We start from the raw sequence: 16,061 nt of genomic DNA on the forward strand, positions 1-16,061 counted from the left end.
AACTCACAATGATCTATCTTCTATGATGAGTATGCTATCGATCCCGATTTCAAAGATGTGATTTCAGCCCTTGCACTAGGGAAGAAGGAAGAACCATTTACCTTACAAGATGGTTATCTTCTCTATGGCAACAGGCTATGTGTTACTAACTCACTACATCCCTAAATGCCACAAGCATGTCTGCACATTAGTCCGTATCAATCTTCCATAGTAGAGTGACAAGCTCTACTTGGTGTTCGGGAGACGTCGTCTCCACAAACATGATCCTAAGCATACATATTTATTAACATTTGTGCACAATAAAGAAAAAGAGAGTCTTATAAGACAAAAACTTTGTTCATTTATACACATTTACATTTGCTTACTTTAGAGAATCATTGTATGCATTGACAAGTTTTATGTTATCCTTTAATCATATGCCTTGTATTCATCTAGCATCTTCAAAAGGATAATTTTTACATTTGATAAGATATCATCAAATAGTCTTACTGCCTCTCAATACCTTGTCTTCATGTCGGAGAATGAACTCCAGTTGCAACACCTCTTCTTGGTCCTCGATCTCTGGTGGGTCTTCAATGGTTGCTTCTAGAGGTGGCTCTCCTTTGTAAGGCTTTAGTAGGCTCACGTGGAACGCATTGTGTATGAGCCAATGGTTGGGCAACTTGAGCTAATAGGAGATCTCATTGATCGGCCTAAGAATCTAAAAGGGACCATAGTACCTTGTTGCTAACTTAGCATAGTACTTTTGGTGTCCTATAGGATTCTTACTCATCGTGTGCCTTAATCGAGCCTTGGGAAACTTAAGCAAGACCCAATCATTTTTCTTAAAGTCTAGAGCTCTTCTGTGCTTATCAACAACATCCTTTTGCCTTTGCTGAGAGATGGATATAGCGTCCTTAATCTTTTGGAAAGATTCTTGCAGGTGTCGGCTATATTCATCTGCAGAGCAAAGATCTTCCCATGTGCTTTGAGTAGCAGGAGACTTTTTAATCTTCCCCTCAATCACCTCAAAAGGTGCTTTTCCCGTGGAAGTATGTACAATGTTATTGTAAGCATACTAAACTAAAGGTAAGTACTTCTCCCATTGTAACTTTTGATCTACTTCTATGACATAAGCTTTTAGTAGATTAAGAATTGTTAGGTTAGCTATTTCACTTTGGCCATCCGTTTGCGGGTTATAGGCCAAAGAGAAGTTTAGCCTTGTACCTAAATTCTCAAAGACACCCTTCCAAAAATTACTGGTCATTCTAGGATCTCTATCCAGCACTATGGACATTGGCAAGCCGTGGTACTTAAAGATTTGTGATATAAAGAGGGTTGCCATTTGATGGGTCTTGATAGTCCTTTTGACAGGTATGAAATGCGCTTGTTAGCTAAACTTGTCCACTATCGTCCATATTCCTGTATTCTCATGGATAGACTTGGGAAATCCAAAGATAAAATCCATGGATGCTCTCCCATGGTGAATTAGGGATTGGCAAAGGTTGAAGCAATCCAGGTTGCTTCCCTCTATCAAACTTCTTCTTTTGGCATACCACACATTTTGAAACATACTCTTCCCTTTTAGGGTAGATTGAATCCCTCTATGCCCCGCATAAGGAGGAGCATGAGATTCATACATTACTTTCTCTCAAGCACCAAATGGACTAGTCATCCATTCTGGAACAGTGTCGTAGGGTAAAATAGGGATCCTCTACCCGCTAGCAAACAGACTAATGACTAGGCTTTATCTTCTCTACCTCATAGTCGAGAACGACTATGATTTCAAGAGAGAGGTAATGTCATAAAAACGAATATCTAATTCTCCAAATGATTTTCTCATGTTAAACTAATCATTTAATATGGGGAGGTACTAGGAGAGTAAAAGCTAGAATATTGGTAATGCTGCCTTACCGGTCTCAACAGGGATCCAAAGGAGGGAAAATAGGGATCCAAGTGGGGACAGTCTGCAAAAGAGCAATGTGCATCAATGAAGCTTAAAAGACCTAAGGTTCAGCTCCATCAAGACTTCCATAGGCTAAGGTTCCAAAATCTAATTAAAAAGTCCAATGGCCAAAGTGGGAAAATTGGATGGTTATGGGAAGACTAAAAAGTCTTCCCACATCCCTAGGAAGGAGGAGGCAAGCCCTAAAGGTAGGGGAAGAGAGAGAAACACACACACATACAATCCCAAGCTCTCCCTTTACACAAAGGGAATAATGGACACATGTCAGACTCCTAGCCCAGATGCCCTTAATCTCCCCTCAAATCCTATTGGATGGCCATAGAGGTGGACCAACGAGAATTATGCTAGAGTAAAAAATTAGTCTAATCAATTTAAAAATGCTTGATAAAAGAACCAATAGAAATTAAGCTCCCTAGAATACTATTGGACAGTCTATCAAGGGGTTCAATGAGCATTCAACAACCCAATAGCTAGCTTGATTCCTATTGGCCAGAAGACTAAAAGGTCCAATGAGAGTTTAAATAAATTACTTTAATTACCTAAAGCTCTCACAAAAGGGAAAAGGGGGGCACTTGTCACAAGACTATCAACTATGCTTCTTAATTGCTATTGGCTAAGCTCTGCAGGAGCCAATGGGAAGCCAACAATAGCAAATGGGAAGAGGGGTCGACCAAGAAGAGAGAGAGTTGGCATTTTTAGGATAACTAATTTGCAATACACACACACACACACAAATCATGTGTGAAGCAAGAACTCCATCTCCTTCTCCAAGCATTGAGAAGTAGAGGCCTACACCAACAACTCTTGGCCATGGAATGCAAATCCAACCAAGAGCCAAGCTTCAATGGCATGCTCATCTCCTCTACCATGCTAATTACTAAGCTAAGCTATGCTATAAGAGTGATTATGTGAAGAGAATATTTATTTCTTGTAAGATACATCTTCTTCCTCTTCATCTTTCCTCATTCCCTAATAGCTCTCACCATCTTTGAAGGTGTGTGAGGTCTTGGGACTGAGGCTAGGCCCACTAGGTGTGTTTTTCAAGCATAATTTGGTGCATGAAGCTTCCATCTTCATTGCACCAACGAGTTTTGTCAAGGAACACAGAGATTGTATTGTACAAAAGTCTCCCTTGATGGGAGAAGCTATAATACAAAGCCTTTTAGGAGGGGAGACTGGTTCCATGTAAATCCGGTCCTCAATTGTTGTCAATTGTTCTATTTCTCTCTCTTTTCAAGTATTGTCGATGCCAAACTAGCTAGGTGCAATTGTTATGTTGCTTTCTCCAACCGAGTACTCTCTCTATGCTCATTAGGAACTTGTTCTTAATGAAATGCTCACTATGTTATCATTTTCCGCTACACACAAGTAACTAGTGCATTAAATGTTACAGATCAAATGTCTCAAATAGCGAGCATTGTGCATGAAAGGCTTGCCTCATCATAGCCGAGCACCAGCTCAGAATCAAGATTAGCTGATATCAAATTATCATAAAGAGAAGAAGAAACAACAAAAATCACATAAGACAGTTCTAGAATCCCGAAGTAACCACAACTTGCATTTGTTACATCATTAAAGAAGAGCGAAACAATTATAACACATGGACTAAGGGTACTTTTTAGGTCCATAGGATTGAGAGACTCTGATGCACATAGATACAATGCAAACTTGGGTCCTCCTCCAAGCAAACTTCCATGAAAGACTCTTGGGGAAACACTTTGGTACATACATTGAGCTACTACACTAGGGCCATTGCACACAAAAAATAAAGATGGATGAGAAGAATTTACACAGATTGGGCCCAATATGCTCCCATGTGGCATGCACCCATAAGCTCCTCTCATGTGCATATATTTTCTTGTAGTGGTTAAAATCAAAAATTGAGCTTTAAAAAAGAGGTATATTTTCCTTTGGGTAAACAAGCTTGAGAAATGTTGCAGAATTTAAAGTGGCCAATCATAAGAAAAGTCATGTTAATGAATAATGAATGTGTGTGTGTGTGTGTGTGTGTGTGTGTGTGTGTGAGAGAGAGAGAGAGAGAGAGAGAGAGAGAGAGAGAGAGAGAGAGAGAGAGAGAGAGAGAGAGAGAGAGAGAGAGAGAGAGAGAGAGAGAGAGAGAGAGAGAGAGAGAGATTGTCAGGCCTAGGGTAAGACCAGAAATTCCAAGGACCAGGACGGACATGTGGTAAAGGGGGTCCTAAAAATAGCATTGTTCAAGTCTCCTCTAGTCTCATATTGGTATCAAAGCTTTGCTATTCTTAGAGAGCATGGTCTTTTTTGGCTTAATCATGCAAGCCGTGGAGAGGAAGGCCGTGTGCAGGGTCTCTTAACAGATGAAGAGGACGTCGAGGATTGTCGTGTGTAGAACCTCTTAGGAGGGAGAGAGGTGTCATCGACCAACACGAAAGCGGAGCAACTAGACTTGTTGGGTTTGCTCAGCAGAGGGTAACAGCTTTTGACATTGCAATGCCGCCGTTTTGGTGCCTGTTGTTGTAGGAGCTACGAGCTCGCCTTCTTCCTCCTTGATTGGCAATGCTACACAGTTTTAATGGAGCTCGTTTTCACACAATGCGCCCTTGCCCAACACCCTTTAGGGTTTGACTACAAAAGAAAATATAGGGGAAGGGAGGGTACCCACGATCTGCAGCCCCCCTCTACCTTCTTCTACTTGTCATCAAGCAAGCGGTGCAAGTCGGCGTCCAAACATCAAGGGATGAAAGTAATGAACGGTTCAAGTGACCAACTCTTGGCATAGTCTACAATTACGGCTTGAAGGTAATTGGCAACCCGATTGATTAGCCGACCACGGATTTCATTAACAAGATCATGAACTCATGAACATGTCAATATTGTTGAGTAATCACACATGAAAATTGAATGATCATGTTAAAATTAATGCAGCCCTCTTGGTAACTTTTCCCTGATGGGCCCTTCTGTGTATAGTAAAAAGTCTTTTATCTTTTGCATTTTGACTAGGCAAATCCCTAGGGAGTGTATTCTAACAACAGGTATAGTTATTTATCCTAGTGACTTGACCTAAGGTTCACATGTCCTATTTCTAAGCTAAGCGTGATTCTTAATACGATAACCACTTCTTAAAAATTTAGAATCCTTGACCGAAAGCAAAGGTATGATGCCAAACAAATGGAATCTCTTAAAAGTCATGCTCATTGTGACGAAGCCACTGGTCCATAAAGGGACTGAAGTTGGTTTTAAAAGATGAGCAGTTTTGTTTGATGCATAATGTTAGATAGAGTGCATTGTGTATTGTAGATGACATTGAAATCATACATATTGTTACTTTTGTTTGTGTTTTGCAAACGATTTATCATCATCTTAATGTCTAAGTTAATTATTCTATGTTGCATGTGAAAATAAGTGGAAAAAAAACCCTAAACAACTACATATAGACAATGTGATGTTTTTAAACTTGTCTTAATCATAAAGTGTGTAATTGCATTGAAAAATTTATAATTTTGTTTTATGCATAATGTCAGATAGAGAGTGCATTGCAAATTGCACAATGTGTAAACTTGATTACTTTCTTAATGAAGTTTTTAGTTTTAATATATATTAAAAAGTAGAGAATTGTTTTTATAGCTAAATATAAAGTTCTTATGTCTTCAGCTATTAATGCAAGCAATGGACCAAAATGCTGGCACAAGTGGTACGAAGTCAGGAAAGAAAAATAAGGCCCTCGACAAAGAACGGTGGGGATTTGCTCACAACATATGTGGCTGATATCAGGAGTGGCAATGTAAATTTTGCTTCACCACAAAAGCACGCGGGGCTCCAAGCATTAGGAACCATTGTTTGGGTAGCTTGGTAAACACTAGGGCCCATAACACCTAGTAGGTGTTACACATTGTGAAAAAGAAATGAGAGAGAGAATCTTCAAAGATGCTCTCAGCTCTCTGAGTTAGAGAACTGCAACTCGTGCATGAGGACTACATCGAGTTCCTTGTAGCACGCGCTCTTTCGCTCCTCGATGGAGAGGGTTTCGTTGTTGAAGTGCGACACGAGGAGGACGGGCAAAGGAGGAAGGAAGATTTCTCTCTCTCTCATGCGGAGGCTGCTCCCCTCTTTCTCTCCCGTGCGCATAGGCTGTTCGCCCCTCTCTCAATCCGTATGCGCAACAAAAATCGCAAGCAAGAAGAAAGTGTGGGCATGCATGATAGGAGGTGAGGCTATGTAGAGACAGTGGAGGAGAGTGATGGAGGCTAGGGGTTGAGGCGTTGCGGAACAATGGAGGCAGGGTAGTGCGGCGACGCAGGGGGAGGGAGGTACAAAGGAGTTTTGTTTAGGAACTGGCCGCGTGAGGGGAGCCGAATAATCGGCGTTAATCAATAATTTTTTAAAAGTAGAGCGAGTAGTAGGGAGTATAGCAGTGATTTAGCATTTAGCAAAAAACAACTCCGAACCTCTATATCCATAGTCATCATTGCCAATACTTATGGAAAATGTGATGCTCGTAGCACACATGAAGAGGAATGTAAATAGTGCTGAAAAGAAACTAAATACTGTCCCCTGCAAGCATTTGCAAGCCTTGCTCAAATGTTTGAACCATAATAGAAGGTGAAACATTAATCACTTCTAGGGACAAATAATGAAACTTTTTCATTAACAACTCAGAGCCTTGCTATATGTATAAACAACCATCTATAATATTGTTTAGCAATACTTGTACATGAACAAGTCATTCTGAGTATCCGACAATTTTTGGCCACCTAAATTGCTCCTGATACGTTGTGCTGAAAATGGTCTAGAAAATAGATTTGACTAGCACCTAGGGACTTTGTCGTGACACATACTTGAAATAGGGGGCGCCAGTGCCAGTCCCAGAGACTCATATTTGCCACATGTGGAATATGTCTCAACTAAGGATGTTTGAAAAAAGAACATCCTACAAGTGCAAGATGTACTTGTGTGTGGAGGTAACTGCAAGCAGTCTACGACGGGAGTGAGAGGGACCCTCATTATCATTGCTCCACATTGGCTAAACCGAACTCCTTGAGTTGCTAGACCATGTTGTATCCCATATGAAAACATGTGCCAAATCAACCCCGACAAGTGGGTTCAGAACAACATAATGTATAGTGGACACGACGGCCCAAAATACTTTGTTCCAACATGCCCTTGGCATGGCTCTGAAACATGCAAGCGTATTTATACGACTTGAAAAAACCAAGCAAGGCATAATAAAAAATGGAATAACACCAAAGCAATAGATGCGTACCTGGAGAGTTGAACTTAATGTTCACTTACCCATATTTAAATGCAAAGGAGCACATCGCCCACCTGTGGAAAAAAACCAAGCAACATTGCACTGGAAACCCTGGGGGTTGCCTTCGCAATCCAAACCCGTTGGTTATAATCTACGTAGTCAAACCCCGTGGTAAGACCCTTTGTAGAAATTGCTCAACTAGCAGGTAACGGTAACCAACATAAGTTAGTCATGTACAGAATGAGAGGAATTAACTTGAAAAGTTGAATTTGTCCGCTGCTGTGTGGTAGATTCCGGAATTCTTTCCTTGAAAGTATAACGGGAATAGATCAAACTATTAATCCTCAATGCCTATGGGATGATTGAGTAAACACCCGCTGGGTCTTACCCCAAAATGTGCATCCATAGACACTCGTAGTGCTATAGAGAGAGCAGGATATCAACACAAGTGAAAGGCCTAACTCTTATGGACAACCATGATGTCACAACGGCTTGCTGCATCTAGACTCCATGGGAGAGATCAATTGATGTGAGTTTATGGTTATCAAAACTCAACGCGTGTGTAGCACTGAAACATGTAGTGCAAAAATGACACCTTAAACATCCGTAATGACAAGACTCTTGCTTGTCCATTAAAGTCGATGTGTACTCCACTGGGTAGATTTGCTCGATCTTAAGAACAAGCACCCAAGGAATGCTAACAGTTGGGTCTTACCTGAGATTTGACAATGAATCTTAGCCAACGTATGTGGCTCTTAGCCCTCATGGCAATTAGTGGTCAATCGACGAACTGATAAAGACTAATTTGGATGGTGTCTTGCCCAATTTCTAGCTGAGAGTTAGAGCACCTTGACTCAGGCTAACTCACGAGTAAAACATGTAGAAAAAGTTCTCTTTATTTGTTGAGAGAAATAAGAATCGAGAACTTATCTTGCCCTTGACGAAGTGTTTGGTGTTATAGCAAAAGCGTGTGTCATGAGGCAGTAGAATTGAATCCACCTAGCTAGCATGTCATGCATATAGAATCTTAAGCCCTTGGCAAAAGGGATGGCTTCAAAACGAGAGAGCCAAAACCATAAGTGCTTTGCACATTTTAGACTGGTAGGGATTCTATGAGCTGAGATTCCCTATTTTGCCAGTTTCCCGAACTTGTGTGCCAATGCCCTTGATGCCAAGTCATTGGGCGATACCTTGGCACAAGGGAGAAGCCTTGCTTCCTGTAAAATTGTCAAAGCACTTTGCTTTGCACAAAAGCAATAGTTTCCAATCAAAGGGGTAAACATGGAAAATAAACAAAACTGAACATGGTCTAACCTGGTCATCCTGCTGCAACTCATAGCCCTATCTGTTACGCGAGAGAGAATTATCGTGTATATCATATACGCCCGTCTGGTATGTAATGATATAACCTGCAATCAATCATATTGCCAATTCCCCCTCCAAGTTTGTATGCTCATAGCATAGTCCAAATGCGAAAATCTTCAATGCAAGATGCCCAAATTGTAGCCAACAGATGCTGGTACCGACGTACAAAGACCATGGCAAACAAGAATTGACCTTTTTAAGCAATTGAAATTGGCTAGTGCCGTGTGGCGAGCATCTTTGCCGGCTTCTGGAAGCAGTGACAAGAAGTCATCCATGCCGAGTTCTGTGCACCCTTCATGAAGTCGAGCCACAGGGTGTGCCAATCTCCTTGAGATTCCATGGGCATCAACATTGAATTACTATTGATCCATGTAGTAGATCAAGGCTGCAGATACTCAAGCCATGCTTGAGTCATGTTGGTAGGTGAAGCATTGGTTCGATGCCAACAAAATTGTAATGCTTGAAACAACTGTCACAAGCCGTGCTCGTGGTTGGAGTGCATAAAGCGCACTCCCCTCAATTGCATGCGAGCCTTGCTAGAAGGCAATGCAAGCCTTGCTTGTTCGAAATGTTATGTAAAATTTCAAAATAACAATGCAGCATGCACATTATAGGCATAATCCAGTTGCATGTGCAAGTGATGATCATTCATGCTAGCAAAACCATGTAAATGAATGGAGATTGATAACTTGTACAACAACCTTGCTGGGACAAGAATCACTCATCATGTTCAAACAAATTTTCCAAACAACTTCAAAAACAAATGCATACCTCATTACTGACTTGTGCCGACTTACATTGCTAGCCGCATGGCCTATGTAGTAGCTCTTCCATGATCCTTGCAACCCATGTCGAAACTTGAAGCTTGTCCTGCCCTCATGTACCCTCATGGAGGTTGGTTGCAAGGCTTCTCTCGGAATGCCTTGCCTTATGCGCAACTCATGGTGAAGCTTAAAGCAAGGATCAGTTACAAATTCTTGGCTGCAAACCTTTTCGAATGTAATTTACTCGAATCGAAGAGAGTTCGAGGCATACAGATGGTTTTTCTTTCTATGGAATACTTTGATAAACATGCCATCTTGATCGCCTGGCTGGGACGTTTGAGCTGCCAAAGACCTCAAACTAAGAAATAAACAATTTGCAGCCTCTGCTGGTGCTGGCACCTACTTCGTGTCCTTCGGAACCTCAACGGCTTCGTATCCCGAGCTAACCGAGATCCTAAGATCTTGAGGGGTGTGTGCCCGGGTGGGCATGCACCCTTGCTTAGGCTTTTGTGGCCAAGAGTTGGCACCCATATGTGAAAAGAAACCTCAAAACAGATCCATGGTGGGCTGCCGTCTGCGCTGTAGGGAAAACAAGAGAGAGAAGCTCATGCGTTGCTTCCCGATCGCTATGCCATGACGAACCCTCCTACCCTCTTCAATGTGAATCCGTGGAGCCCCACCACACTAGTTTTTGTCCTCTTCGATAGTTGGCTCTCCCTCTCCCAAGAGGCTCTGCACACGCGCGGTGTCGACCCCGACCTCCTGCTTAGCCACCGTGCATGCCATGGCTTGCATGAGCATGCATGTCCTGCTCCTCAAAACGAGAGAGCGAGAGAGAGGGAGCTAGAAATCAGATTTCTTAAAATCAGCTTTGCAGAGGATGAATTTTTGGAAAACATATCAGTTCAAGAGGAGTCTCCACCAAAAATATCCCTACATGTGAAAATGCTACAAAAAGGTGTTGAAGGAACATTGAAGGAGTTTATAGATGCTGATTCTGTTGATCGGCAAATTCAGAAAAAAAATCAGACCACTATGCTAGATGTTGCGGATGATGAAGCGAATCAAAATTTTGGTTTTGAATGTTTTGAAGGACATATTTTGATGTCACAGGTTGATGTCAAGCAAGGATATGTTTCAGTTGCAAAGAATTGGAAGAATCGGATTGATTGTTGTTCCAATCTAAACAGGGATGAATTAAGAAAAGGTCTCACATATCAGATTGAGCATGAGGAATGTCAAGAGCAAGTCTTTAAGGAGTATAAAACAGGTTTAACAGGTTTTGTGGAGCATGCAATGATCTTTGAAATGCAAAATGATGAAATATCAATGGATGAGCATTCTGAAATTGATGTGGGACAAGTTGTTCTCAATCCAAACATACTTTTATTGGAGGATGTTTGTTTTAAAGCTGATGATGTAGTAGAAGTGGATTCTTACAGAGTGGATTGTCAGATTTGGATGGCAAAATATCAAAATTTAGAGTTGCTAATTTTTGGAAGAGGAATCTGCTACAGAGTGCATAATGATCATAATTTATTGTTTGTGGATCCGATTTAACTCAACAGGTTCAGAGGATCTGTGCGGATTATAAGAAGCTTATATACCTGATTTTAATGGATATTCAAAAATTTCATGCAAATTTGCATGTTCAAAAATTGCAGGCGGAATTGACAAATGGATTCAATGGATTGTGTTTTACTAAGGAGGATAATCAGATTTTGAAAATACAGGATTGGATAAATTTCATTGGAAGTGCGGATAATCCGCAGTGCAAAATATCAGCAGTGCAACAGATTTGTCAAATAGCTGCAGAGCAGTATTTTCTAGAGGGAATGTGAATTGATGTGTATAAACAGGTGGTGGATGTGAAAAAACAGGTTGCGGATATGGGAGAATTGATGGTGGATAATCAGAATGTGGAATTTTAGGAGTTGTTTTCCAGATTTGATATTGGAGGAATGGTTTTTACAGTTAAAGTATCCATGTTAATTAATGTTGATTTTGATGGTTTTGCAAGTTTTCAGCAAGGAGGATGATCTGATGGAGTTTATGAGGAGTTTTTTCAACAAGGAGGATGATCCGATGGAGTTTATATGGTCTTTTTCCATCAAAGCGGAATTATTTTTGCCTACACTTCATCTTTGGAGTACAGGAATTCTCATTGAATTTGGTTCCATAAGTTTATTTTGTATGATTTGATTTGGATGTATTTGTATTTGAGAGGTTCCCTACCTTGGCATGTTGTCAAAAAGTGGACTACAATGATATGAGATTGCACATGTAAGGTGGGAAAACATTCAAATTTTGAAGCGACATCAGAAGAAGGACATGTTGTTGCAAAGGACAATTGAATGGCTGTCAAAATGTTTGCAGATGTGCAGAAGTACATCAGTATGCAACAAATTCAGCTAGAGACTCAGATGCAACAGGTAGCAAATTTTGGTGTATCTAAAGTTTTGCTGCAGAACAAACTCAGTTAATCAATAGTTTGAAATCAAAGATGGAATCTATGGAAGAGAAGCATAAACAGGAGCTGCAAGAAATTCTGACACACCATCAGAGTGAACTGAAAAAAGTTAAAAATGTCACTTGGAATGTTTAAGGAGCGGACACAAACTTTGGAGATCATAGCTTAGCTTGAACTAGAGCAATTGGAGAGAAGAATACAGATTTGCAGGTTCAAAATGAATTTTTTGAATCAGTGGCTTCAAACTTTGTTGGAGTTGAAGAAGCATGCATTAGATGAAGAAGATGCAGATGTAATGGTGTGTTGATGTTTGAGTAAGATCTTTCAATTGCAAAGCAAAAAATGATAGAGAGCATGCAAGAAGTTTGGAAGGTCATTAAGATCCATGAGTATAGAGCCAAAGAATTGGGGAATCTTTAGGCAATGTTTAGTTTCTATCTATGATGTATTTTGTGTACCTTGGTTTGTGTACCAGGCACTACACTTTGCTTCATATGAAGATCCTAGCATTGAGTTTGTCATAGTGCTATATGGTGTATTTGTATATCTTGGATTGGGTTCCAGGCACTATATTTTATGCTATATAGTAACTAGGGATTTTTGGGAAAATAGGATAAGGCATTTGACTTTGATCAAGGGATGTGTGGATCCGAGTCGGATTTCTATGAAATCCACCACCGAGACGTGCCATGTGTTGACTGGAATATTGCTGAGTATGATTATTTGTCGACTCTGAATATTGGTGAGTCTGATAATTGGTCAGTCAGATTATTGGTGAGTCAGATGTTGCTCAATCAGACCTTGCTGAGTCGGATTCTGGATTACTGCTATTGAGTCTGATATTTGTTTGAAGTCGGATTTCAGTGCTGAGTCGGTTCCCGTTGAGTCTGAATTCTGCTGAGTCAGATTTCTGCCAAGTTAGATTTTTGTTGAGTCAGATTATGCTGATGCAAATACTATTGAAGCAGATGTTGGGTCTGAATATTTGCTGGGTCGTATTTCTGCTAGGTCGGATTTATGCCAAGTCAGATTTTGGCTAGGTTGGATTTTGCTGAGTCTGATATTTTATGTCAAGAACATTTTTGGGTTGGACAGTTATAACCATCATTTGGTACTTGTATTGGGACGAGTTATGAGTAGGGGAAGGCGAGAGAAGCTTTAGCCATGGTGTTCTTTGCTTTGTCTGATCTTTTCTCTATGTTCTGTTTGTTGACTCTGAAGTTATCTAATTGTGCCTTATGTTGAGTCTGATCATGGAGTGAGTATCTATTCTCTATTTGAGAGCATGTGTGTGAGAGAGATTCTTGTGTTGTTGAACCCCAACAATCCTTTCCCTTCCATGGCTGCTCTTCTCCATGCTCTGATACCAGTGAAAGGCCTAGGTGACTGTGATACTGGATCCACCGCCCTACCACCCTATATATAGACCGGCTCCTAGCCCTAGCCATAATATGGATCCCCAGTCCTTATTGGTCCAGTCCGAGACCTTGGCTCAGGTCCCTGACCCCCTAGGCTTAGGATCCTTGTCCTTACATGAAGCTCCAGGAAATCCTCAGCCAAAACAAGCTCTCCATTCTCTCCTCAAGGCTCATCATCTTCTCTCTCTCTCTCTCTCTCTCTCTCTCTCTCTCTCTCTCTCTCTCTCTCTCTCTCTCTCTCTCTCTCTCTCTCTCTCGTCTCTATAGCTATGGTTGTTCAAGTTTATACTATTTAACTATTTACGTTACTACTTCTTAATGCTTACATAACTTCTTTCCAACCTGATTCTTGCTTAATCCCCACAGATCCTATCACCCCGCAAGGTGTTTAGGACCTTGGAATTGAGTTCAACAAGGTCTTTTAGGTGAAAATTGTAATCGCAGACTCTGCCAAATTTTAGAGCTTACATCTCTTCAATTTTTGCATACAAAAGTGCAATTATTCAGTTGTATTGATTCCTTTTGAAGAAGAAGAATTTATCAACACAAAGTCCTTCGAAGGGGGGTTCAGCTTTGAAGTCCGGTCCTCAACTAGTGTCGGATTCTTCTCTCTCTCTTTCTTACAATTTCAATACATGTGTGTGATGCGTGATTGAATCTAAGTTAATGCATGCTCTACAATTATTATGCTCAAATATGCTCAATCTTACACAATTGATTGATTATTCTAGTTAATCTATAATTTTTTATTCACCTTAGTCCCAATTCTCTGAGAAAAAATATCATTGTCTTAATTTAATTAGAGTGAATTATTTGAATCTTACAGGTTAAAATTTAATTTGGATCCTCAATGATAAGGATGGGGGAACACAAGCCATTGTTTAAATTTCGATGTGTATCTTAGAAGTTGCAATAATAGAAGATCGACAATAAGGAGATCATAAGGCTATTTTGTTATGTTGAACAATCATGCCATAGATTTCATGTAGCATCTCAATTATATATACTAACTGTTCTTAGTTTGACATGTTTTTATAGAAAAGTGGAAGGTTGCGGCAATTATTTTGTTATTTGTTGTCAAAATTTATTCAAATGATCAATGTGAGATTGACAATCACTAGTCTTTGAATCATTTGTATTTTACTTGAGTAGTGACTATATAATGGTGGATTTTTTATGTTGTTTATTTTAGTAGAGCTTTAATCTTATTATGGTCATTTATTTCCAATATTTTTAGTGATTTTTATTCAAGGAAAATTTCTAAATTTTCCCTTTTGCTGCCTGAAATCCTACATGACAATCCTAGGTGGCACATGTTTTGGTTTGAAATTTATATCCCTCTATGGGGGGATCTACCAAAATTTTTGTGGAATATCATTCTATGTAAGATAGGGGGGTTAATTTATTGCAATGATGTTTGTATATAGAGGGGTTGGTTGGTATGGAAAGAGCCGTATATAGGGGGGTTTCTCTTAAGTGGTTGCACGTAGGTGATGTCCCTCCACTACTAATGGCGAACCCCCTGAGGTTGATGCAAGTGACTTCTTCATCTTCGTCACATGGCAAGAGCCATATGGACTTCCTTAGCTTCAACATGCCATCCAACAGGCTGTCGTAGGTGACATTGTCTGGGGTGCATCGCCTCTCCTCCATCTAAGTCATGATGGTAAGAACCTTGTTTTCTTCCCTTGGCTTAGACAATCTTGGATTGTGTTGGTCTCATGGTCCTAACCAGACTCATATTTGTGATCATGACCAGAGTGCATCACCTCTTCTTCATGTGAGTTAGGATGGCAAGATTGCCTTGCCTTTACAAGTCCCTCTACCAAGTTGTTGAAGGTGATCGTGTTTGCAGTGCATCCCTTCACTCTACCTAAATCAAGACCACAAAATCCTTGTCCACTTTCTTTGCCCTTAATTGGCCATCTATCAGGTTATTGTGGGCGATCATGTTTGGGCTGCTTCTATCCTTCTCCACTAGAGTTTGCATGACAAGAGCCATATCAACTTCCTTGGTCTTCTGCGTGCCATCGAGTAGATTGTTGTAGTTGGGATGCTTCCCCTATTCTCAATCTGAGTTACTATGGCAAAGGGCCTTTTAAGTTGCATTTCCTTGTTGTAGTTGGGATGCTTACTATGGCAAAGGGCCTTGTAAGGCACATTTCCTTGAAGAATTTCACAATCATATCACCATGCCTTTGCAAAGCATACATTACAATAAGGGTGTTTCAAGAGACAACATTGCAAATGGTGTCCGCGTCTATCGCACATGTCAATGCAAGGGACTTGCCGTACACTGTGTGCGAGCCACAAATGGCTACAAGCACACAATCAGACTAATCTAGCAAGCTCAAGAGAGAAAGGGTGTGTCACTCACCGCCCTATGCTTGCCTTCGTGGAGGATTCCTCATCGTGAAGAAGAAGGAGCTACCGTCGTGTTATAGAATTGACATTTTATTAATTATTGCAGCTGACAGGTGGAAAAGACTTTACCAAGCTAGGCTACAGCAAAAGGATATTATATTTATGTATATTTGATTATTCAAGTGCTCTTTATGAGCTTTGGCCATTTATGACCGGCCGGCCAGTTTATAACCAATTTGACCATTCAAGAAATCTATATAACAAATACGTGCAAGAGGGAAATGGTCACTCTTGCACGGGGGGAGATTGCACCCAGTGTCTGCGTTGCTCTTTTCACCTCTCCCCTCTTCTCTCTCACCGTGCCGGCGTAGCACTCTGCTCTAGGAGGTGCGCCTGCACGTGCTCTCTCAATCTCTCTCGCTCTCTGTCTCTCTCTGTTCGTGTATCTTGCGATCATGCGACCACGTGATTGTGCCAGGTATGATGATTGGTCTGTTTTATGCTGTTTATG

The 16,061-nt window shown here is 40.7% G+C and overlaps 1 pseudogene; it reads left to right on the plus strand.

Annotated features, from left to right (window-relative positions):
• Positions 1-10,402: 10,402 nt before the first annotated feature.
• Positions 10,403-11,170, plus strand: LOC147419518 (uncharacterized; annotated as a pseudogene).
• Positions 11,171-16,061: the final 4,891 nt, after the last annotated feature.

Source organism: Adiantum capillus-veneris, chromosome 29, assembly GCF_014529385.1.
Source record: "Adiantum capillus-veneris isolate H3 chromosome 29, ASM1452938v2, whole genome shotgun sequence".
In the NCBI taxonomy this organism is placed as follows: Eukaryota; Viridiplantae; Streptophyta; class Polypodiopsida; order Polypodiales; family Pteridaceae; genus Adiantum; species Adiantum capillus-veneris.